At 41.4% G+C, this 20,278-nt stretch overlaps 1 protein-coding gene across 5 annotated transcripts in view; it reads right to left on the bottom strand.

The window, feature by feature from the left end:
- The window catches only part of PACSIN2 (protein kinase C and casein kinase substrate in neurons 2), a 68,952-nt gene extending 55,926 nt beyond the window's left edge, over positions 1–13,026 (bottom strand). For 3 of the 5 annotated variants that reach the window (XM_075443546.1, XM_075443566.1, XM_075443568.1), the window contains exons 1-2: positions 12,872–13,026; positions 11,593–11,684 (exon numbers count right to left, since the gene is read on the bottom strand). The gene's annotated coding sequence lies outside the window, so the exon portion shown is untranslated. Of the gene's footprint in view, positions 1–4,243; positions 4,264–11,592; positions 11,685–12,871 lie in introns of those variants that run through there. The other 2 variants (XM_075443552.1, XM_075443559.1) reach the window with 2 other exon arrangements.
- Positions 13,027–20,278: the final 7,252 nt, after the last annotated feature.

Here is a 20,278-nt window from a genome sequence, read left to right as displayed (position 1 = left end):
CATCATTCACAACTCAAATGACCTCCAGAAATACGATACCAGTACAGCGTTACTCATTCAAAAATGTAGCATTTCATCAATATGTATGAAATGCAAAATAAACACTGCAAATGCAAAAAATCCATTACATGTGCACAATTAAAATACTTTTAGATGTACTTAAAAACATCAAAATCTGTTCAACCCTTTCCATATTTCCTTACTATGCAGAAAGATCTCTTGGACATGGCATAAAACCTGCTAAAATTATTACTGTAAACCCACTGATATTGTTCAGCGATAAACTGCCAGGCATTACATGCTAAATTTAGCACAGTTTGTCCTTAATTAGACAAAAGAAAGTGTTTCTGCAGTACTGAACATGTAGAAACAAAGATGTTTCCTATCTAGCCTCTTTTGGGAGAAAGGGGAGTATGGCAAAAAGGGCACAAATATCAAAGATCTCCAATTGCAGCATCAGTTTCACTATAGGGCTAGTAAAAAATCCAAGCTAACTGGATCCTTACAGAAAGTTAGACTACTTCAAATTTTATTGGATTGATCCAAGTCTAAACAAAAGAAGCTATAGGTTGTCTTGCATAACCCTAAAATAAATGCAGAGTTAATGTATATTTTTTTAATCTATTTACATGTAACAATCACTGAACTGCTACTGACTTGACAATGATTAAAATTGCACAGCACAGATTTTACTCATGATACCCACGCAACTCATATGATTTACATTCTGCAAGAAACTATGTAATAGCCCGATCTAAACGAAGTACTAAAAATACAGTAATTAGATACAGACTAGTCCCACATATTGTTCTCTGATACGGAGATATTACAAGCTAAAGCACAAGCAGCTGCCTATATGCTACTTTGGACAAAGGATTTCTTAGCGAAATTCAAACCAATTTTAAAGGTTCACCTACAGATCCTTCAACACTATATGGATTGTGCTTTAACCTCCTCAAATTTGTGTTTAGCAACATAACTAATGCATTTGGTCCTACCTCAATGAACAGACAAGACATTCATGATATCCAGTGAATGAACTTTCACCTTTCCCAGTGCAGTGAACAATTCAACAAAGAAAAGCCCAAAGCATTCTACAATACTGCTCAGTCTGCTTTCTTGGAAAGATGTTCTCCGCTAGCCTATCTGTGAACCTGCTTCAAAAAAACATCAGATGGAACAGCACTTTGCTGAGAATAGGCATGAAAGCAGACTGGGCAGTACCATAGAACAAAAGTAGCAGGAGGATCCAACTAATTCTATTCAATTATTTTTGTGGAAGGAAAAAACAAAAACACAACCACAACAGCACGGGTTACAACAAGGCAGGGAAGCAGCTTTTCTAGTCTAGGAAATGAAAAAGCTGGCATGGGTTTTGTGTATACCTATATTTTTCCCCATAAACAAAACAAAATAAAAAAATACTAGCATTCTAAAAACCCACTTGATTCTTTCCACAAGATTGACTCCATTCTGGAAATTAAATATCAAGTTGAAATTCAAAGCTAGTTCTTCAAAGCCTGATTTAACAATAAAGTGTTAACAGATTAATTTAAATCTTCTGCTAGGAGTCCCAAAAAATTATTTAGCATTCACTTTTTGTTATATAAACACAGTATTTCATTACATAAGAACATATATATCAGCGTTACACAAGAAACATCTAAGTTAGTTACAACTGAGTATTTTAAAAGTCAAAAGGCAAAGACTTTTAGCTCCTTTCTACTTAGAACTTGTTCAGCTTTGAGAAGTATTTCAATTCTGTCTTTTGGTCTTTCCATAATAAAATATTTTAAGCAAAAATTCAAGAAAAAAAACAAGTTTATTTTCAAATTTATGAATTCAAGATCATTTGAAACTTATTACCTATTCAGCCATGCATTTAAAATTGGTAAAAATCAAGAAACATAAGTTTAAGTGAATCTTCAATTCCCTCAACTATAAATAGTTTAAGGGTACAGTTCTCTAGGCAGTAAGTGTTAAATCTTTCTCATTTGTATTTCAGCAGCTCAGCTAGCACAGCTTCAGCTGTTAGGATGAGCAGCACTGTTATATTTACCTACACTGCATTTTCCTTTATTACATTCTGACAATCTTTGGCATACATGCGACTATAAAAGCACTTCTACAAAGACTTGTTTACATCCAACATTCACTTTACAGCTCACCTTTATGGAAATTATTTACTGTACTGCACATCTTGATACCTAGCCTGATCACTTTATTATGGTATGAATTTGTACAGCTGACAGAGTGATCTCGTCTTCTCCCGTGTCCCCAGTCACTTCTCCTGACCCATCCCTATGCCATCAATTATATTCAGGAAGCCAGGTGCCAAGCTTTATCCAGCTGAAAATTACTCTGCCAAAAATAAAAACTTTCTTGCTGGACCAGAGAACCAACTCCAGTCACAGCACAGCCACATAAACAGAGCCAACACAAAGCACGTAGCAAGAAAAAAATCGCTGGGCACCACGAAAAGAACCTGATTTCCTCTTTTTTAGTAGCAGCACAGACTGCCACTGGTTTTGAAGTTACTCGCCTTATCACTGCAAGTAGAAGTGGCAACAAGCTTCGGAGCTAGTTTAACGAGCTACAAGATGTTACGCTAACAAAAGGAGTAAGTACATATACAACACCAACAATACTCATTGGAATGTGTGAAACCCTGAGAGGCAGGCAAAAAGATATTTTCATTGTTTACATGTAAGTGGTACGCACGCGAGAGATTACATTTTTGCATTTGGGAACATAAATCAAGCTCATTTAATATCACTGAGACCTCACTGTACAAGTCACATGACTGTAAAATTAGTAAGTGGTTATAATGTAGTCAGAGAGGATTAAGTAGCAAAGCAAGAAGTGGTGACACTTCTGCAATAATATTCATTACTCGTTTGAATTATTAACAACTTTAAAGAACACTAACACTCCACAGACATTCTAGAACATCTTCCAATAGCTCATGCACCACACGGACACTAACTGGTATCTGACAGAGACCACTAAAACCCACTAACACAGTGCAGTCGGCTCCTTCTGCAGCGAGCTACTGCGTGAAAGGGAGTGCCACACTACCCTGGGGCCCTTTGGCCCCACTGCCTTCTGTTCCATGTTTCACTTTCCCAACTCTAAAACGGGCGTGGAATTTAACAAGCATTATAGTTGACGATGTCCTAACTCAAAGAGCATGCTGCATTCAACACGAAGGAACTCCACGTATACTGTACCTCAAAAGAGAATGGATGATGGAGCTAACAGAAGTGGCCACCTGCATACCTGTCCTGAGCTGACTCAGACCATTTCCAGCTTCAACTGAGGAGACTCAGATTTGGCAATCTGATAAAATAATATTACTTTACCATGCAAGAATCACAGGGAATCACACAAAATTTTTTAACACGTGTCCCCAAAGCCACATTAGAAGAAAAAACCACAGTATATACAGAAACAGCTATACATGAAGTCAAAAAGAGGGGAAGTTCACGGTAACGAACGTAAACAAAAGCTAGGAATGATGAAAGACAGCAGAAAAAACCATGGAAATAGTTGTAGTGATAGACTTCAGATATATTTAAAGCTCCTTTATTGTGCTTACTATAACAACCTTAGCAACAATGCTATCATTCCTAAGGTATCAATATTTTAATATAATAACAGACACAGATCTACGAATGCCGACAAATAATCTTCTCTGGGCGATACAATTATTAACCCTCAAATTAGAAATCAAAAGGGCTTAGGAGTCCAAACAAGCAGGTCCAAATTAGCTTTTGTTCAAGAATTTTAAAATATCATTTGGGAGGCTCTAAATCATGAACTTTTAAGAAATTTTGAATAATGGGGAAGTTCAGAAGACCACGGAAAAACTGAAGTCACATAAGCATTTTAAACGAAAGATGGTTAGTTTATTAAAGCCAAGTCAATTAAAATGTAACAAATAAGATTTCCCTCAAGCATAACAAGGTGATAATTATTATTACATAGGTAAAAAGAAAAATCAATACACCAACTTCTTAACAGCATCCTCTTTTTATGAGGTCACCATCCTGAGTGATCATGACTATGCTGAGGACATAACTTTCAACACAGCATTCAGCTTGCTGTCACAAGGTATTCGAATTAAGACATAGAGTGATACAAGTTCAGTCTGACATTACATTTATTTTAAGCTCTCAAAATATAGAGTCAAGAAATACTACGAAGCAGGATGTGTCCACTGAGCTACTGCTAAGCTATTTACCATTATTGTCGTTGAAGTCAAAGAAGATCAGGGATCATGACTGATCTACTGCACAGCTGATTTCAGAAGAAGCCTGAGGAAACAGTAAAGAACAGAGAATCCAGTGCTGATAAACCTGTTTAGATTGTTTGCCAAAATGAGCACAAGCCAAAGACACTAGTTTGGAACTCACATTTGTAATAAGACAAAGTCTGATTTTCCTACTCCAACAAGATGGCCTAATATTTTGAGCATCAGGTTGGAAGAAATCTGAAATGGAGAGGAATACTCAGTTGAATGTGCTCAATGAATTGAAGGATATAAACAAAGTGTTGTGAGGTAGGCAGCTAGAAGGATATATTATCTGACTATACATCAGAGACAGTACCCTGTTTCATACAGCAGGACTAATTAGCAAATTGGGCAACTAACAGGGTTGTAGTGGACTCTACATCCATTCTTTCTGAATGGGAAGTTTTCCTTGTGGCTATATCAAATTCCAACACAGATTCATTCACAGAAGTCCTATGGTTTATCTTTCTCAGGCAAGACCAGATGATTACAAATGGTTCCTTCCTGGATTAACATCTATTAATCATTCTTTTGCATTTGTACTGTGTACTATTAGCAACTGAAGAATCAAACTAACATTTTAAGAGCAGCAGCAATTACAGTCTGTTGATACGAAAGATCGTATCTTTAGATGACTACAGAATGTCAATGCATGATCCACAGATTAAAAAGTGCCTATTCATTAAAGCCATCTCCAGAACACGCTCCTGAGGATATATCCAAAATCGCAAGAAAAGATAAGGAAGAAACAGAAGAATAGGAAGTTCATTCTAAATTTTCAAATAAGTTTACCTAACCTGCAGACAACATGAGTGGATTACATTGTATTAAACATATTAAAAAAAAAAAAATCAGAGTCCAGTCACCACATGTATTAAACCAAAAAGTCTAACTTCTGGTATAATACAACTCCCATCAAATTCATTGTTAGACCTTGTATTGGGTTTGCACGGCAAGGTTTTGGTAGCAGTGGGGGCTACGGAGGTGGCTTCTGTGAGAAGCTGCTAGAAGCTTCCCCCTTGTCCGATAGAGCCAATGCCAGTCGGCTCCAAGACCGACCCACTGCCCCACTGCCCGCCAAGACCGAACCCATCAGCGACAGCGGTAGCACCTCTGTACTAACATATTTAAGAAGGGGGTGAAAAAAAAAAAATCAGCACAACAGCAATTGCAGCCAGACAGAGGAGTGAGACTATGTGACAGAAGCAACTCTGTAGACACCAAGGTCAGTGAAGAAGGAGGGAGAGGAGGTGCTCCAGGCACTGGAGCAGAGATTGCCCTGAAGCCCGTGATGAAGACCATGGTGAGGCAGGCTGTCCCCCTGTAGCCCACGGAGGCCCATGGTGGAGCAGATATCCACCTGCAGCCCATGGAGGGCCCCACGCCAGAGCAGGTGGATGCCTGAAGGAGGCTGTGACCCCACTGGACGCCTATGTTGGAGCAGGCTCCTGGCAGGACCTGCAGACCCATGGAGAGCGAAGCCTATGCTGGAGCAGGTTTGCTGGCAGGGTTTGTGACCCCGTGGGGGACCCACACTGGAGCAGCCTGTTCCTGAAGGACTGCACCCCATGGGAAGGACTCTCACTGGAGCAGCTCACTGAGAACTGTCTCCTGTGGGTGGGACCTCGTGCTGGAGCAGGGGAAGAAAGTGAGGAGGAAGGAACGACCAAGACCATGTCTGATGAACTGACCACAACCTCCATTCCCATTCCCCCTGTGCTGCTCGCAGGAAGGAGGTAGAGAAAAATCAGGAGTGAAGTTGAGCCTGGGAAGAAGGGAGGGGTGGGAGGAAGATGTTTTAATATTTGATTTTATTTCTCATTACTCTGTTCTGACTTGATTGGTAATATATTAAATGAATTTCCTTGAGTCAAGTCTGCAATCTGTCCTTGCCCTTATCTCAGTCCACAAGTCTTTTGTTATATTCTCTCCTCTGTCCTGTTGAGGAGGTGGAAGTGACAGAGCAGCTTGCTGGGCACCTGGCATCCAGCCAGGGTCAGTCCACCACAGGCCATCAACGATGCAGTAACAGTATACAGCTTGTTCCACCTATCTTTCTATTTCGGACACTGTTGCTTAAGACAGCATGAGAGTTTGCTTTGGGAAGTGGCACTATGAATCACTGGTTATTGGTTGATCATACTTTATCCATACTTGCTGGTTGTTCCTACTTTCAAATGAACCAATTTTCATAAAAGACAAAAACCTCAACTCCAATCAAGAATGACTCACAGTCCTAGAAGTTCCCTGGGACAAAAAAAAAGCTACTAGAAAGCAGAATAGCAGTAAAACGTACTAAAGTTGGTATAAACCAGTGGAAACACTAGTGGCCTACCATAATAGTGGACCAACACAAATAATCAGTGAGATGGCAATGTTACCAGCTATGGGCATAAGAATTTCTAAGAAATCCAATTGCTCAAAAGAGGAACAGCTAACCACTCAATTTGTTTCTCACTGTATTTGAATGACACAAGACTGACACCGTTCTTTACACGATGTTCTCTAAAACACAAAGATTAAAGAAAAGTTGTTTAAAGGAAATGGCTACCCAGTTTCAGTTCTCACGTAAAACAGAGTGCTCACATTTCGGAATGAAACCACCACCTCAACCCAGCAAAAACTTGGGAATAATTACATTGAGTTACATTTACCCTGGAGCCTAATCCACCTGCTCAATGGCTCCTTCAAGTTAAGCACAATTGTATGGTGACCGGATATTAAATTACTTAGATTAGTTAGATTATTTCAGGTAAACAACAAAACAAAAAAAGAGTTTTGAAGCTTTTACCTATTAACTATTAAGGGACCGAGAGAACCTGAAGACTCTGGGAAAAAATGCTTTAAAAAATGTTATTCAAGGACTGTGGTAGTAAGCATGCCTACAAGTTAACACTGTATACTTGTGGTTCCATTAAATACAAAGCCTTGCTTTAACATACCTAGACCTGTTTGTTACAGATTTACCATTTCTTCTGACAAGAACGCAGCATTGTTCCACTCTGCAATGATCCAGGTATCTGCCAATTTGCCAAGAAAATAACTACTAAAGCAGAGGATCAGAGGCACAAGTCAAACTAAAAAGATGTCCTATTTGTTCTATGATTCATGGCAGATTATTTATACTTCACATCACAACTTTTAAGAAGGATACATTAAGCATATCCACCTTGCACCCTTTATTTGCCCTATTACATCAGAAAATAAAAAAAAACATAAGCTTAAAAGAATAGCGAAGTATGGCTGTGCATCTGCTATTGAGAACTAATAAAAGTCTTACTTTAATCCTCACCTACCATTACTATGTTAAGTAACAAGTTCTGTGCAAGTTGATTCTGGAACCCAGAACCCTTGTCTGTGCTCAGAAAGCAGAGTTTGAGACATCAGGTATGAGAACTCTGCCAGTCCTTTCAGAGCTCAGTCAACACACACCTTTTGTTTTTACAGTCATCAAGCTGGCAATGCATCAGCCTGAAATGTGGGGGAGACTAACTTATTATCACACATAAAAAACAGATTATGAGTCTCATTTGTGCTACTCGTGTACAAAGACACAATAATTAGACAGAAAAAAATCACACTTCTGCAAAAAGACACTTCACAATGAAGACTACAGAGACACCACAGTCACACAGTTTTAATACTAGTAAACAACCCACTACTTTATAATCAAAAGCTAAGAGCTTGCAAGTACATCACAATTCTGTGATACATAAATCACAATGGGCATGAGAAGATACTTCAAACACATACTTGCGAACTCCTGAGTTCACAGTGTCACTTACAACCTGCGTGGCATCCATTCCATGCGGAGAGTCCAGCGGAGGGCTACAAGGATGGTGAGGGGACTGGAGCATCTCCACTACGAGGAGAGGTTGAGGGAACTGGGCTTGTTCAGCCTGAAGAAGAGAAGGCTGCGAGGGGACCTTATAAATGCCTACAAATATCTGAAGGGTGGGTGTCAGGAGGATGGGGCCAAGCTCTTTTCAGTGGTGCCCAGTGACAGGACAAGGGGTAATGGGCACAAACTGAGGCACAGGAAGTTCCGTCTGAACATGAGGAGGAACTTCTTCTCTCTGAGGGTGACGGAGCACTGGAACAGGCTGCCCAGGGAGGTTGTGGAGTCTCCTTCTCTGGAGATATTCAAGACCCGCCTGGACAAGGTCCTGTGCAGCCTGCTGTAGGTGACCCTGCTTCGGCGGGGGGGTTGGACTAGATGACCCACAGAGGTCCCTTCCAACCCCTACTATTCTGTGATTCTGTGATTCTGTGATTCTCAGGGTGTCTACACGTTTATGTCAAAAGATTACATAAAACGCAGCCTTTTTGATTTCAGTAAAACTTTTGAAACAAATATTTAATAATATGATTTGACAGCCTGCTCTTATCCTCGCCATTTTGCTGTTACATTGTAGTCTGGTTTGTTATTCACTGGTCTAGAGTATATAATAAAAGGCAAACAAGCTTCTTTAAAATTTTGGTCTGTAGATGCCTTGGAATTTTTAACTTAAACCAGAGTCCTACAGAAGCAAAAACGGTTAATAACATGCATTGGCCCTAAAAAAACCACTCTAAGATACAGGTTTCCAACACTGTCAAAATATTTATAACACATTGTGTAAGCCAGAACAGTTTTGAAATATTTGCATATTCTAAAAAGTTGAACCAAACCACATTACTTAAAGCCTTAGAGGCATTTTCTTTTTGCTTGAGAGGTCATTACTGTGCAGTGTTACCATATCCATGCTGGCTCTGTCCCTGTTTACTAATTAGGGCTGGGTATCTTCTCAAATATTGACGCATCCTGTCCACCAAGATTCAAAGGACTCTACCAATGCACACCCGTTCACAGCAGCTCAGGCAGAATCACTCGCATTCCAAGGAGCACACATCAAGGCAGATTCTAGACCAACACCATTAGAGAAATTTTGACTTGCCCCAAGCCAGGTACCTTGCACGACAGCACACAAAGGAATGACATTCAAGACTCATGACAAATTCACCCACGACTGCAGGCTGGGAACCAGCCCTGGGATACAACAGCCTTTTTGCTGTCGTCTTCAGGTTATTCTTCCCAACCCCAGTGATCCAACTAGCCAGGTAACATTCATATCAAGTACAATGTTCTATTCAACCACAGACTCAGAATACTTAGCTCAGTTTATCTCAGTACGGTTACGTCACTGTTATTTCCTGCTTTCTTCCTTTTCACGTCCTGAGAACAATTCATCACTACAGTAAGTCAAGCCAAAAATCAGTGATCAGGTTCAGTTGAAAGGAACAACACCACTTACTGAAGTTTTACGGATTAAAACAGAATTTGAATTAAATCCTATGTTACAAAAAAGTTGTTCATATCTCAGACTAGTCTTTAATTCAAGCATTAGAGACTTCATTCCAGGTCTCAGGCAATGAGTAAGTCATTAACTCTTAGAACATCTTTTAAAAAGCAGAAATCCCAAGAACCAACAAAACACTACTCCAATGTATTAGTTTACATGCATGTTTAAACAAACTTCTTAAAAAAAAAGAAAAGAAAAAAAAAACCAAACTTCAGTCTGCATCTACCATTCTCCTGGCTGACTGTATGAGAAGATGCAACTTTTTCCAGGACCTGCTAATCCCACATAGAGAAAATCACGTATCAGCTCAGCCGCACAAAGCTACCTTTTAGCTAGCTTGTATTACTCCCACAGATTGATACAAGCACGGGTAATCCTTGACTGGCAGCACCGCTAAGCATTTTATCTTTGGCCATTCCTGTGACAGGCACAGAAGTTTCTTGTCCAGCATTTATGGGCTACCAATTCAAGTCACAGTAACCTTTAGGCTCATTTTAACCACAATCAGGGAAGCACAGAATTGACATAAGGACATCTTTAAGCCAGTAGCTCGCCCAGCTCTAGAGAAGGAAAAGATACCTATCTGCGGTATAAACAGACCACAAGAACAAAACTTCTCAAGCCTAACACTAAAGCATCCAAATACGTCAGCTGGTAAAAATAACAGGTTCACAATACCAATTTTCAGACCAACATTCAAGTCCTCCAATACAACAAAAGAAAGTAGACATTTGCCCCTTGGAAAAATATCAGCTAGGTACTCCAGAAAGTATTACTTTTGAACAGTTATAGCGCAAAATATTGTCCAGAATATCACTGTACAGTCAGAAAGCCATATTACTACAATGTTTCTTCAAATATTAAAGGAATCAAAAATAAAAATTAGAAAAATGCCAGTAAATATACACTACAAAATAAAACGAAGTTTTTGTTACTTATGACCTGTGGAATACAGAAACTCTCTCATAAACCTACAACAGTTAAAAAAAATAAGTTAAAGAACATTTAAGACTATCCACACAGACGCATACAGCTAATATCAAGCCCAGCATCGTAAATGTCATCTAATTTGTCAGCTCGATATTAACTACTACACCCAGTTGCAGCATGCCATCTTCAAAACAAGAGAAAAACATTCATTAAAAAAAATAGTTCCAGAACAGTTTTGCCTGTCAACCATTAATAAACTATTTCATCACTAACAGCAGCTGTGCTACGTATCTTCCTTTTAACACTGATATTGTTGCTTGATGCGTGGTATGCAGTTTAACCCCTCAGGGCAGTTTTTAGTCTTTCTTTTAGTATGGCACTGCAAAACACGTAGACCTTGAGCCAAAAAACCTGACTCTAGAACTGTAAACTATGCACTGAGGGAAGTCTGGAGCACTTGAACACTGAATGGCCACGCCAAGGTTAACACTACAGAGGACAAGGTAGCACCTGCACTCATCTCCTGCTTACCATACCTAAGCTGTGATATAGTATGATCAGAAATCTCTAAAACCATGCTGCATTTTGCTAATTAGACATGCTGTGTGCGCTAACGCATGGTACTGTTTAAGCTGATTCAGTCATAATTGGCAGAATGTAACTCTACTATCTTTGAAAGCAAACTGCAAGTTTGACAAAATATAATTTCAGGCAGCTACAGGTACGAAAGAGCAAGTATATTAGCCCTCAGTGCTAATAACCTCAATAGTTAAAAACACAATTAGGAAGTTTTGCCCATCTGAAATACAGTTGGCAAACTGTTTTAGTTACCTCTCACCTTTAAGCAGAAATACAAGTCTTCTGCCCGGGCCAAGAAAGCAATGAAGCAATATTTTTATATTGGTCTCATCACAGACAAACAAGAACGATCTTTTTGTTGCACTAAAACTGGAATGAAAGCTCAGTTGCTCACATAATGCTGTCTTTACTACGGCTACTATAATAATGCACTGTTAATGTTTTTACCTTTTCAAAGCAGTGGAAGGGTTCTGTCTTTAGAGAAGGGCTGAACAAACTCTGGAATTAAATCCACATCAGCAGAAGGGAAAAAATCCCCCCTGTAGCAAGAGAAAACAGTCTTAGGGCAACCTTTCAAGCACTCTGTTGTGAGGCCGTGGAGTGCAACAGAACAAAACAAAAGTGTCGAGCACATCTGAAGGCTCCTTTTTTTACCCCAGTCTGGGTGACGTACAAATGATCGAACTTACTGAAATAGGTACAGGAAATGTGAGCAATGGCATGCTTGTTTTAAATTATCCTAACTAATCTACACTTTTAATCTGAAACTGAAAAAAAACTGAACATTCAAAACTGCAAAGTTATGTTTAGTTTTCAGACATTCGGTTTTCAAATGTTCGGTTTACAAAGGACAGCATTTGTCCCTCGCACCTTTCTGGCTTCCCTTACCGCCAGGCCACGGGGACGAGGCCCCAGCAGACAGAGTCCAGCAGCCTCTGAGTCACGCCAGGCAGAGACAGCCAAGCAGCTGGGAAAGGCGCAGACAGCAAGCCAGGCAGGCACCGCAGATACCCTGTCCTTCTCTAACCAGGTAGCCTCGACGCGCACAAAGAGACTTCTGTCTCCGACACAGACGCTTCCCTTCAGGAGGTGAGGAGATTCTTTCCGCAAACCAAAAAAGGGAAAGCCAAGAGAAGGCGGCAATGGCAAGCCCAATCAGCCCGGCGGAGCTCTATCGTTACCGGTACTTGGGGGGCTGTGAGCCGTTCAACGCCTCACTCTTCCCGTAGAAACACCTCCTCCCGCCAGCCGGGACTTCAGAGCCGGGGGTCAAAACCCAGCGGCTCAACTTCAGGTCTCCCCTCCCCGACCCAAAGCCGCAGCCGCCGCCGAGCGGGTCACTAAACTTCCCCGAGCAGCGAGCTCTGCCCCGCCGCGGGAGCCGAGCCTCCCCCGCGGCCTGCGTCGTCAGTCCCCGCCGGCCCCAGCCCTGCCCTTCCCCGCCGCGCAAGGAGAGGTTCACCTTCCCCGCGCCCGCCGCACCGAGAGCCCCGACACCCCCCCCGGCGCGTCACCGCATGGGCACCCAGACCCACCCCCGGCGCCCAGCGGGGCCTTCTCGGCCCGGCACCCGCCTCGGCCCGCCACCGGGCTGAACCAACCGGCCCCCTCCCGCCCGCCATTCCGCGCCCTCCCAAACGCCTCCGACGAGGGGGATCTGAACTCCGGCCTCCGCCTCACGCCTCTCCCCGAGCGCAGGGCCGCGCGGCGGCGACGCCGCCCTCACCTGAAGCGCTGGGAACTGCCCCGTCTGCCGCGCCCGCCGGCGGCGAAGGAAGGAGGGCAGGAGGGAGAGGGGTGGCGAGAGAGCGCGGAAGAACGCGAGAGGAGCCCCTGCGCTCCGCTCCCCGCCGCACCGACTGCCACCGCCCCCCGCGCCCGGCTGCGTCCGTCCGCCCGCCCGCCTCCCTCGCCCACTCCGATTGGGCGAGGGAGACGAGCAGGCTCCCGCCCCGCCGCCGCCCGTTGGCTCCCCGTGACTGCCAGTTAACGCCACTTCCTAGTCGGGGGGCTGGAAGGGGGCGGTGGGGGCAAAGGTAGCTGGCGGGCGGCGGGGCGGGGTGGGGCGCGCGGGCTCCCCAGCGGCTGTCGGAGGCCGTTAGCGCCAGGCGAGCCCCCAGCGCGGGGGGCACATCGTGAGGGGGCTCTGGCGGCGGCGGGGTACGCGGCTGCCGACCCGGCCGTGCGGGTGTGTGCGCGGTCGGAAACGGCCGAGGGAAACGCTGCGGGTGAGCGCGGACCAGCGGAAGACTCGGTTTCCCCCGAGCGGGCTTTGCCCGGGCCGATAGGCCCCGAAGAGTGGCCGGGGGTTGAATTCTCCTTCTGATCCCTGCTCCGCCGTGTGCGGTCAGCCAGCCGAGGCCGCATCTCTGGTGCGCCAGCTGCCTTCGGGACAGGGGTGGCTCAAGGGCAGAGCCGCCTCTAGAATGACATTGCTGGTCTGGTTGAACCTCTGCGCGGGGAGGTATGGCGGGCAGAACTGCTGCTCCAGCCCTTGCCTATCTCACAGGCTTGTTTGTTTTAGGCGGGGGATTATTTCAAGTTCCAAGCGGCAGCCATCACGGTAACCTTCTTTTCATCTCTTCAGCCTTGGCCTTTTCCTCCACCAGCTTCAGCGTTTCCCTCCCATCTGCCCTCCTTGTCGGTGATCGGCCTCCCGCACCCATCCTGGAGGATGGCCTGGTTTGAGGACCACGAGAGCTCTGGATCGCTGGGCAGGGCTGCAAAGCAGTCCCGAGAGCGCTTCACTCTTGGCCGTGTTTCTGGTGCAAGTCCGCACACAAGCAGTGTAGATGCCAAGTCTTCCCGGGCTCCTTCGCTAAGTGCGTGACTCATTAACTTAAGGAGTTTTAAGTTCACTGGGAATTTAGATTAGCTCAGTAGGACTGCGAGACCATAGCGCTAAGGTAAATTTTACCTTCTCAAGAGATGTCCTTAAAAATTGATTTGAATTAATTGCAATTAACATTACTGCAAAATTTGGTCAGGTTGGTAAGCTTTCCAAGATTTAACGTGATTTGTCCCTTCCCTAATCTCCTTTTCTTCTCTCCCGTGTTGAAGGTTAAAAGTTCACATTTGAGAGGAGGAATCTTGAAATTTATTGTTTCTTCTCTCACTTCTGACCACAGATACGCTTTGGTTTTCCAAACAGTCTGTCTCATTAAATTCAAGATTAAGCTTTGCATAAACCAGCTCTCTTTACAGGAGATTACAAGTGATATATATAATCGTAAATACAGCTCTTTCTACATGGACATGAATCAAGCTTCCGTTTTGCCTAGAGCATTGTCAAAGCTGGAAATCCTCCCTGCCAGAACACTTAGACTTTCTTCAACATCAACATCAAAACAGTCATTCATCTCTTTGTACGGTCAAATAATGCTCAAACTTGTTCAAAGATTGTAGAAACAGAACAGGAATTCAGTGTAAGTCGTTCGTACTGTGATGAAAGGGAATTCCATTGCAGCAGAGGACAGAAGTTCAACCTGTAGCTGGTGGTGGACTGATACAAAAAACCCCAACTACTCCACACAGAGTTAATTGAATACCACTTTGTGCCCCAAAACCCACTTCACCGTGCACCAAAACCGTGCCAATCACATGCATGCCACTGCCTGTGAAAACCAGGGCTCACATTCTTATATTAGGCCAGTGTGGGGGCCAATGATTCTAAATGGAGCAAGAGATGTATATTTGAGTCTGGTTGGAAAAACTATCAGACAGTTTGCCAACCACGAGGAAAACAGCGCCTTATTCTTCAAATCAGCTGTTCCCGTGCATAGGCTTTGCTAAGCCTCTGGACTGCTTAGACATTTGATGTATATATAATACATATAACATTATTATATGTATTATATTGTGTATAGATACATTATATTACTATATTTACATAATTACTGTATTTACATATATATTTATTACATTTTTTTAAAATATACCTATATACATATAGGTACAGTAAATTTAGCCCTTGTGTCACTGCAACGGCAGCAGCGTTGTTCTGGGAGTTCTCTTCATACGGAATGTGAACTGTTTCTGCCTCCCAAGGGAATGGAGGGTGATCAGAAATGAGTAATTTACACAACATTTTTGCACTAACAGCTGGATTCAGGTTTTAATATAACTTGAGAAATAACAATTGTGTTTTTCAACTTTTCACTTAAACGCCTTTACAAATTGTTATCGTCTTTATAAATGCCATGGAAATTATAATTTTAAAGATAAAAAGGTAGAGGCAAGACTACTAATTGAAAAAATTTAACCAAAACATAATTTATATGAACATTTTAATTTAATATTTGGAGGTTTCTTGAAGCACCACTTTAGGGAATAGTATTTTCAAGCTGCTGAATACTCTCCTCTGGTTGCGAGATGTTTCCTACACTTCTTACATTTAGATGAAAAATGCTTAGACACCTTTGGAAGCCAGTAAGACAATAACAGCTGTCAGAATTTTAAAAATACATTTTTAACTGTAAAGTTTTTGCCCCTTTTCAAAGAGAAACATTTGAAATAATTCAGAAGCAACATTATTAAAGTCATCTTAGTCTACTTTTTGGATCAACACTCCTGGTCTTCCTGTGAATTACCTCTATATATGAAAGCAGAATTTGCCTGCATTGGGGTTAATACACGTGCGGGTACAGGCTTGAGGCCACGTGCACTGAATAAATACACATATGCACTTGAAAAACTGCTTGTGGAAATATACCTCAACTGTTAATAAGTACTATTTTTTTCAATTTATAAAATGTAAATTATCTTTATGTATATTCAAACACTATGTTTTTCTTGTAGTGAATTAAAAGAGATTAGTGGTCTAATTACAGCTATCATCAGTCATGCAACCTCCCAGTGTGGTGACGCTATTACGATGCCGTAAATAATTTACTGATATAGCAAATCATACTTTAACATATTAATCATTTTGATTCTAGTATTTTGATTTTTTTCCCTAAATACTAAAATTCAGTTGTTGTCTGAACATTTTCAGTTCTATTCAGAATGTGACATCCTGGGAAAGATTATCTCAATCTTTTTTCTTAGAAGAAAAGCTATCCATGCAGCCCAATTGCAAGCATTGGATTTAGATTGTTAGGGACAGGAAGTTTCTGGGAGGAAAAAAAATCCTCTCATTTTAGATAAGTATCCCACGGTTATTTTTACTTTGAACACAATCTATTTTTAAATATGCTTCTTGTGTCTTCTGCTGTCCTTCAGAAATTCCATGTGTCCTTTCAAGCACTAATACTTTCTCTGTAAAGAAATTCTCTCTTGACTTGACTCAGTGCAAATTTTATTGGTGTTTCTTGACATAACATTTCAGTATTCTCTTCAGAACATTTCTCTCTAGCTAAGAAAGCCCAGGTGTTAAATATATTCATTTATTTACACTTTAAATTTAAATCCTGAACTGTATGTTGATTGCAAGTGTAATCCCATCAGTGATTATATATGCTAACCAACAACACAAAATTTCAGAATATTAAATTTAATTCCACTCAAATCAATAAATTTCACTGTTTCACTTCCCAGCTTTCACTGGGAAAGAACTTTGCACATGTAAGACATGTTCTCGCCCAAAACATTCTTTATCACCTCCTTGTTTTCCACATTAATGTTTTTAATTACTGTTTCACTGTGTCCAAACTTTTTTATGTCACAGCAATTGTCTATGATTATCTCAGATGTGAATTATATGCTTTAATAGGTACACAATCTGAGAATAACTAAGGCATAGAAGACTCTCTGTCAATGGTAAAGATACCTCTATGTCATCGTAACAATTGGGAAAGTTCTGGCTATGGACTGCTTCAAGTATGGAGAGTTTCTTTCAGCTTGCTAAGCTTTGATGGCCACTTAAAAAAAGGGGAAAACAAATACAGTCTAGCACAAACAACTTCCTACTATTCAGTAAAAACAATCAGTTTTTTCCAAGATACTCATTTATGTTCCTGTTTCCTCTTAATAATCGATTTTTAAACAAAATTGCGGCTAAAGTCAGCTTTTCCCAGATATACACATTTAATATTTTTTTTCTGCAGAGAACACAAGGATAAACTTTTTGTTTGTTTTTGTTAAGGAGCCCTGCAGGTTAGCATAACTAGCTGTGGACACCAGTGTTCAATTTTGATACTCATGCACCAGACGGCATGGAGTCCCTCCCACAGACCCGAAGGCCTGAGGGAGCGATTTTAATCAAGCAAGCACCAAATGTAAGTTGCCTTCTGTTTTTTTTTCCACCTAAGTAAACTGAACAGTAACTACTTCAGCAACAGCACTAGTTTATAATGACAGACTAAAGCCCTTCCTTTACTCCAGATAAATGAGCTCTGCCTGACACGTTCGGTTGCTGAAATGCAGGACTATCTCTCTTCTGTGAAATGACTATTGTTTTGCTGAGTTTGTAGCAGGAAGCGGATCAGGAGATGGGGACAGTTTAGGCAGAAGTTCTATTGTGGAGCCAACAGCAACAAAGTAGCTTTAGGGGTAAGACTGTTTCTTTTATCCTAATTAAGTTCCTAAAGCCACATAAAGAAGCCATTCTGTGGGAATCTTATTAATTCCTTCCATGTCAAAGCATTAATAGGGACAAAGGTTCGTGGCCAGGAAGCAAGCCCCACTATTCAACTCTAGCAATAAGTTCCTGCTACACTGATGTCATTATAACAATTCCTGTAGCTGTTTAGAGCTTGTCTATTTAATTCTGCACACAATGCTGTCGTTGTGTCAGTGATCACTTCAGCATACGAAGAACAATATTTTAGGACTGAGATGCACATTTCTTTATTTTAGCTCTGCCTGGCAAGTTATTACACTCGCTGAAGACAGAACTTTTGAGAACTGTTATTTCTGATTTATTTTGCTCCACTGAAAGCCAAAACAGTTTCTTTATCCTACGGTTAGATACATTTGGAGGATCATTGGCCTAGGGCCACGGTTAGTTACTCAGAACTAAGAGCTCATCTGCTTGCAGTCACTCATATTTAAGCCCATGTGAGCCCTCTCCATCAGAGGTGAAACAGTCTTTAATCTTTTGGAGAATTAGGCTCTGGAGAACGAGCTACCTTACCTTTGAATGACAGCATTCACACAAGGTTCAACATCTTTTAATATACATGTTATCATCACACCTTTAGTCAATTCCCCCTAACTCCTACAGTAGAGGCATGCCCCAAGTGGTGTTTGTGTCTCTCTGATCACCTCAGTTCCAGCTCATGGCAGAGCATGCCCCAGGCTGTTTTCAGTTTGTACACCACTTTGTACCATTACTTCTGTCCTACTACAGCAACAGATTTAGTTAAGGACACAGGAATGAAAGGTTTGAGATTTTATCCCAGAGTGGGCAATTAAAGTTTTAATTTTCAGTTTCTCTTCCTCCTTACCAGATTTTCACCTTTATCTTTCAAGGCCACGTACAAACAAGCATCTCACAGGGTAATATCCGCATACTACCCTCCTTCTCCTCTCCCAGAAATATTTGCTGTGACTGCTTTGTTTCATTGTCATCCTCCAGTTTCTGAGTCTGCAGACAAGCTGCTTCATGCATGGCGCAAACTCCCATTCCAGCTAACACAGAACTTGACCCTTTCCTTATTCAAATTCCTTCAAAGCAGCACTGTGTTTTTCAACAGGTGTTATGTGGAAAAAATAGATATTACATAGCAATGTGTGTTCCAAATTTTGAGTTTCATAGAAAAGGAAGACTTTCTGCTTGCTTACAGGTTTGGGGGGGGGGGTGTTGTTTGTTACTGATAATCAGAAAGCAAATCTTAGTTATCGAGAATTCCACGTTATTTCACTTTTGTTCCTTAAAACTCCCTTTGCATACATAGATTCTTCATGTATTAGAAGTGACAATATAGTTAGGCCTTCACACTTCAACCTCTGCAAAAAGCCTGTTGGAAAAGGAAATGAGGAGAAAGCAGCCTGATGTATCTAATCACTAGTCTATTGTTTTGAAAAAGAAAGTGTAACAGGATCAGGAAGAGAGGGTCACTGTATTTGCAGTCTCTTTGACGTCTTGCTCTTTAAAGAAGAACATTGCATGACTGAATTCATGTTTGGGTCAGCAGGACAAATTACTAGCAGTACATTGGCTGGAGATTTAACTGTAAAACGCGACATCAACATTTGAAATCTAAATTCTAGTTCCGAGATGAAGTACTACATAGCCAAATATTCCTCTCAGAGCTTTTTTCCTTCCCCCCCCCCCCAGTAAAACTTTAACGTTTTGGTTTTGAGATAGTAATGATAATTTACTAGATATTTTACAGAGATATTTCATCCTCAGATAAAGTGTTTGAAATATGCTTTCCCAATGCTACAGTGGCCAGAGGGAAGGATTTGCTTGTTCCATATTGGTAGCTCTGCTACAAAAATATTTTCCATATAAAATACTGCTCTGCAAATACTACACATGAATGAAATGTATCTGCTACACACAGAGTCAGAAATCCTTATTCTTTGAAAGCAATGGTAAGACTTCCACTGATTTACCATGATGATAATTTTTCATAAGTCAGGACTGGAAGAGATGCATTATTATACTGAGTAATAAGAGTGCAAGTTCAAAGGAGTTGACCCTTTCCAAGCCATTCGAAAACCCCCAAACAAATAAATAAGAATATTTAATATTAGTAATATTACAGGTAGTGCCATTCCTATTCTGTCTTGTCAGTGTCTGTGTTGTGCAGGCCCTAATTCAATTCACTGCATAGCTCTAAAGACACTGTTGCCAAAGAGTACCACCTACAAACAAGTTTGGAAGACAAGATTATTTAGATGCTACCATCAGTTTTGATTCATTGCGAAATTCCAGCTAAAAAGTATCATCTGGATTAAGTCTCCAAAGCCTTCTATGGCAATAAATCCTAACAACCCTGACGTGGTTTTGCTTTCACATTAAGCCTTCCGAAAAGAAAGACTGAAAGTCATGGCAGCTCAGTTAGGATGTTATGACTTCTACATACACAGAAAGTAACAGTGTGAATTTGACTTTTTAACCAGAATCTGCATTTCTCAATATAATTTTTCCCTATAAAGTCCCACCAGTGCAGGCTGCATGAACAGGAACGAAGATAGAGGGAAGGAGTAATCATTCTATTGTAGCCATCCTCCATAGTGCTACTGT

This window comes from Opisthocomus hoazin, chromosome 1 (assembly GCF_030867145.1).
Source record: "Opisthocomus hoazin isolate bOpiHoa1 chromosome 1, bOpiHoa1.hap1, whole genome shotgun sequence".
Taxonomy (NCBI): domain Eukaryota; kingdom Metazoa; phylum Chordata; class Aves; order Opisthocomiformes; family Opisthocomidae; genus Opisthocomus; species Opisthocomus hoazin.
This window is presented reverse-complemented; position numbering and strand designations above follow the sequence as displayed.